The sequence below is a fragment of the Arachis hypogaea genome, chromosome 20 (genome assembly GCF_003086295.3).
Source record: "Arachis hypogaea cultivar Tifrunner chromosome 20, arahy.Tifrunner.gnm2.J5K5, whole genome shotgun sequence".
Classification (NCBI taxonomy): domain Eukaryota; kingdom Viridiplantae; phylum Streptophyta; class Magnoliopsida; order Fabales; family Fabaceae; genus Arachis; species Arachis hypogaea.
The window spans coordinates 77194732-77200562 of NC_092055.1; the positions used below are offsets into that span (position 1 = coordinate 77194732).

At 36.7% G+C, this 5831-nt stretch overlaps 1 non-coding gene across 1 annotated transcript; it reads left to right on the plus strand.

Annotated features, from left to right (window-relative positions):
- Positions 1–249: 249 nt before the first annotated feature.
- LOC112787684 (small nucleolar RNA R71) lies at positions 250–357 on the plus strand. The gene has a single exon (XR_003195083.1). It is a non-coding gene; the product is annotated as a small nucleolar RNA R71 (small nucleolar RNA).
- Positions 358–5831: the final 5474 nt, after the last annotated feature.

The following is a 5831-nucleotide window of genomic DNA, read 5'->3' on the forward strand; positions in this document are numbered from 1 at the left end:
TTTATTCTGAGCCAATATGGCATTCAGAGTATCAATTTCAAGAACTCCCTTCTTCATAGGCGTCCCATTACTCACAAGATTCCTCTCAGAAGTGTACATAAACTGGTTATTAGCAACCATGTCAATGAGTTCTTGAGCTTCTGCAGGCGTTTTCTTTAGGTGAATGGATCCACCTGCAGAAGTATCCAATGACATCTTTGATAGCTCAGATAAACCATCATAGAATATATCCAGGATAGTCCATTCTAAAAGCATGTCAGAAGGACACTTTTTGGTCAGCTGCTTGTATCTTTCCCAAGCTTCATAGAGGGATTCACCTTCTTTCTGTCTGAAGGTTTGAACATCAGCTCTAAGCTTGCTCAGCTTTTGAGGAGGAAATAACTTGGCTAAGAAAGTCGTGACCAGCTTATCCCAAGAGTTCAGGCTGTCTTTGGGTTGAGAGTCCAACCATATTCTAGCTCTGTCTCTTACAGCAAAAGGGAAAAGCATGAGCCTCTAGACTTCAGGATCTACTCCATTAGTCTTAACAGTATCACAGATCTGCAAGAATTCAGTTAAGAACTGAAAAGGATTTTCAGATGGAAGTCCATGAAACTTGCAGTTCTGCTGCATCAGAGAAACTAGCTAAGGTTTCAGCTCAAAATTTTTTGCTCCAATGGTAGGAATGAAGATGCTTCTTCCATGTAAATTGGAATTAGGTGCAGTAAAGTCACCAAGCATTCTCCTTGCATTATTGTTGTTGGGTTCGGCTGCCATCTCCTTTACTTGTTCGAAATTTTCAATAAGTTGTCTCTGGATTGTTGTAATTTAGCTTCTCTTAGTTTTCTCTTCAGAGTCCTTTCAGGTTCTGGATCAGCTTCAGCGAGAATGCCTTTTTCTTTGTCCCTGCTCATAAGAAAGAGAAGAGAAAAAGAAAAGAAGAGGAATCCTCTATGTCACAGTAAAGAGGTTCCTTATTGTTAGTAGAAGAAGAAAAGGAATAGGGGTGAAGAAGAATGAAGAATCTAAACAAAAAGGTGATGATAGGAGCAGAGATGTGAGATGAAGAGAAGTGTTAGTAGATGAATAAACAAATAGAAGGGGATGAGAGGAGGAGAGAATTTTCGAAAATAGTTTTTGAAAAAGGTTAGTAGTTTTTCGAAAATTCAAATAAAAAATAAAATAATTAGTCTAATTAAAAAGAAATTTTGAAAAAGAGGGAAGATTTTTTCGAAAATTAGAGAGAGAGAGTTAGTTAGGTAGTTTTCAAAAAGGTAAGAAACAAACAAAAAGTTAGTTAGTTAGTTGAAACAAATTTTGAACAGATAAGAAGTTAGGAAGTTAGAAAAGATATTTTGCAATCACTTTTTTGAAAAAGGTAAGATAAGAAGATATTTTTGAAAAGATATGATAGAAATTAGTTTTTGAAAAAGATTTGATTTTTAAAATCTCAATTAATGACTTGATTCACAAGAAATCACAAGGTATGATTCTAGAACTTAAAGTTTGAATTTTTCTTAACAAGTAAGTAACAAACTTGAAATTTTTGAATCAAAACATTAATTGATGATGTTATTTTCGAAAATATGATGTAAAATTAAGAGAAAGATTTTTGAAAAATATTTTTGAAATTTTCGAAAATAACTAAAAAAAAATTGAAAAAAGATTTGATTTTTTGAAAAAGATTTTGAAAAAGATAAGATTTTTTTAAATTGAAAATTTGATTTGACTCATAAAAACAACTAGATTTTAAAAATTTTTGAAAAATTCAAATCTAATTTTCGAAATTTTAAGAGAGAAAAAGAGAAAGATATATTTTTTTTATTTTTGGATTTTTATGATGAGAGAGAAAAACAAGAAAAATGATGCAATGCATGAAAGTTATGGATCAAAACAATGAATGCATGCAAGAATGCTATGAATGTCAAGATGAACACCAAGAACACTATGAAGATCATGATGAACATCAAGAACACATTTTTGAAAAATTTTTAATGCAAAGAAAACATGCAAGACACCAAACTTATAATTCTTTAATGCTTAGACATAAAGAATTCAGGAATGCATATGAAAAACAAGAAAGACACAAAACATGCAAATGCAAAGATCAAACAAGAAGACTTACCAAGAACAACTTAAAGATCATGAAGAACACTATGAATGCATGAATTTTTTCGAAAAATGCAAGATGAACATGCAATTGACACCAAACTTATAACATGACTCAAGACTCAAACAAGAAACACAAAAAATATTTTTGATTTTTATGATTTTCTAATTTTTTTGTATTTTTTCGAAAATTATTTGAAAAACAAAAATAAGGATTCTAAAATTTTTAATATGAATTCCAGGAATCTAGCATTCTTAGTCTAAAGCTCCAATCTGAGGGTTAGGCATGGCTTAATAGCCAGCCAAGCTTTAGCATATAACATCAGAGAATATACTGCTCATTACTTATCAAAGTAACTTGCCTCTATGCTGATGGTTTGGAAGCCTCAGTCCAAAAGAATTTAGGCATGGCTTTATGGCTAGTCAGGCTTCAACATGCTTCATGAAACACTAGAATTCATTCTTAAAAATTTTGAAGAAAAATATATTTTTGAAAACATTTTTATTTTAAAAATTTTTTTGAAAAAAAAGGAGAAATTTTTTGAAAGATTTTTTTTTGAAAGATTTTTGAAAACTTTTTGAAAAGAAAACGAAAAGAAAGTTACCCAATCTGAGCAACAAGATGAACCATCAGTTGTCCAAACTCGAACAATCCCCGGCAACGGCGCCAAAAACTTGGTATGCGAAATTGTTACTCAGGTTGTGAATTATTGTTCAAAATTGATTCCCTGGCGATGGCACCAAAAACGGATGCACAGAACCATGGTCTAAACATATCTTCACAACTTCGCATAACTAACCAGCAAGTGCACTGGGTCGTCCAAGTAATAAACCTTACATGAGTAAGGGTCGATCCCACGGAGATTGTTGGTATGAAGCAAGCTATGGTCACCTTGTAAATCTCAGTCAGGCGGATATAAAATAGTTATGGAGTTTTCGAAATTAATACTAAAATAAGGATAGGAATACTTATGTAAATTATTGGTGAGAATTTCAGATAAGCGTATGGAGATGCATTCATTCCTCTGAACCTCTGCTTTCCTGCTGTCTTCATCCAATCAGTCTTACTCCTTCCTATTGCTGGCTTTATGTAAGGATGTCACCGGTGCCAATGGCTACTTTCAATCCTCTCGGGAAAATCGTCCAAATGCTCTGTCACAGCACGGCTAATCGTCTGGAGGCATTACCCTTGTCGTTGGTTGCATCCTATTCCTCTCTGTGAAAATGGTCCGATGCGCTGTCAGTGCATGGCTAATCATATTGGAGGTTCTCGATCATACTGGAATAGAATTTACTATCCTTTTGCGTCTGTCACTACGCCCAGCACTCGCGAGTTTGGAGTTCGTCACAGTCATTCAATCCCAGAGTCCTACTCGGAATACCACAGACAAGGTTTAGACTTTCCGGACTCTCATGAATGCCGCCATCAATCTAGCTTATACCACGAAGATTCTGATTAAGAGATCTAAGAGATACTCATTCAATCTAATGTAGAACGGAAGTGGTTGTCAGGCACGCGTTCATAGGGAATGATGATGATTGTCACGTTCATCACATTCAGGTTGAAGTGCAAATGAATATCTTAGAAGCGAAATAAGATGAATTGAATAGAAAACAGTAGTACTTTGCATTAATCTTTGAGGAACAGCAGAGCTCCACACTTTAATCTATGGAGTGCAGAAACTCTACCGTTGAAAATACATAAGTAATGAAGGTCCAGGCATGGCCGAATGGCCAGCCCCCAAACGTGATCAATAGATCAAAAGATAATCCAAAGATGATCCAAAGATTCAAAGATTCAAAGATGTCTAATACAATAGTAAAAGGTCCTATTTATAATAAACTAGCTACTAGGGTTTACAGAAGTAAGTAATTGATGCATAAATCCACTTCCGGGGCCCACTTGGTGTGTGCTTGGGCTGAGCTTGAAGTCTACACGTGGAGAGGTCATTCTTGGAGTTGAACGCCAGCTTTTGTGCCAGTTTGGGCGTTGAACTCCACTTTGCAACTTGTTTCTGGCGCTGGATGCCAGAATTGGGCAGAGAGATGGCGTTGAAAGCCAGTTTGCATCGTCTAAACTTGGACAAAGTATGGACTATTATATATTTCTGGAAAGCCCTGGATGTCTACTTTCCAACGCAATTGGAAGCGCGCCATTTTGAGTTCTGTAGCTCCAGAAAATCCATTGAGTGCAGGGAGGTCAGAATCCAACAGCATCAGCAGTCCTTCTTCAACCTCTGAATCTGATTTTTGCTCAAGTCCCTCAATTTCAGCTAGAAAATACCTAAAATCACAGAAAAGCACACAAACTCATAGTAAAGTCCAGAAATGTGAATTTAACATAAAAACTAATGAAAACATCCCTAAAAGTAACTAGATTCTACTAAAAACATACTAAAAATAATGCCAAAAAGCGTATAAATTATCCGCTCATCACTGCTCAGTCTAATTACACTACCACTGAGAAAGAGCTTCTGGCTATTGTTTATGCTTTGGATAAGTTCCGAGCCTACTTACTTGGTACTAAGGTGACAGTGTACTTAGACCATGTAGCTTTAAAGTATTTATTAGCTAAAAAAGAGTCCAAACCAAGGCTAATACGTTGGATACTGCTGCTGCAAGAATTTGATTTTGAAATTAAGGTTAGGAGTGGTTCTCAGAATTTAGTGGCGAACCACTTGAGTCGCCTTGAGCACATTACGGAGGACCCCACTCCTATCAATGATGCTTTTCCATTTGATAGCTTGCATGCAGTATCTGAAGTAGTTCCTTGGTATGCACCTGTAGCCAATTATCTAGTTAGTCATACCTTCCCTCAAAATTTTACTAAGAACCAGAGGGAGAAGCTGAAAAGTGAGTCCAAATATTATAAATGGGATGATCCATATTCATGGAGGTATGGTGCTAACCAGATAATTAGAAGGTGTGTGCCTCAAACAGAATTCCAGTTCATTTTGGAGGCCTGCCACTCTTCTGAGAGTGGTGGCCATTTTGGTCCTCAAAGGACAGCTAGAAAAATCTTCGATTGTGGATTCTGGTGGCCCACTCTGTTTAAAGATGCTACTGCCTTCTGTAAATCTTGTTCCCATGCCAGAGGTTTGGTAATATATCCAAGAGGGATGAGATGCCCCAACAAATTATGTTGTTCAGTGAGATTTTTGATGTTTGGGGCATTGACTTCATGGGTCCGTTTTCTAAACTCGAGCAGTTTCTCATATATATTGTTAGCTGTAGATTATGTTTCTAAATGGGTGAAAGCGATTCCTACCCATACTGATGATGCTAACACTGTTGTCTCCTTTGTTAAAAACCATATTATTTGTCACTTTGGATCACCACGAGCAATCGTGAGTGATAAAGGCACCCATTTTTGTAACAGGAGAATGACCGCTCTATTGAAGAAGCATAGCGTTATTTACAAGGTAGCCACAGCCTACCATCCCTAGACTAATGGACAAGCGGAAGTGTCTAACAGGGAGATAAAGCGTATCCTAGAGAAGATAGTCAAGCCTCATAGGAAGGACTGGAGCACCAGGTTACAAGATGCACCTTGGGCATATTGGACAGCATACAAGACACCGATAGGGATGAGCCCCTTTCGCCTAGTTTATGGAAAAGCATGTCACCTTCCAGTAGAGATAGAACACAAAGCATTCTGGGCGATGAGAGAGATCAACATGGGATTTGAGAGGGCCGGAGCTGAACGGAAGATACAACTACAAGAATTAGAAAACCTTCGTCTA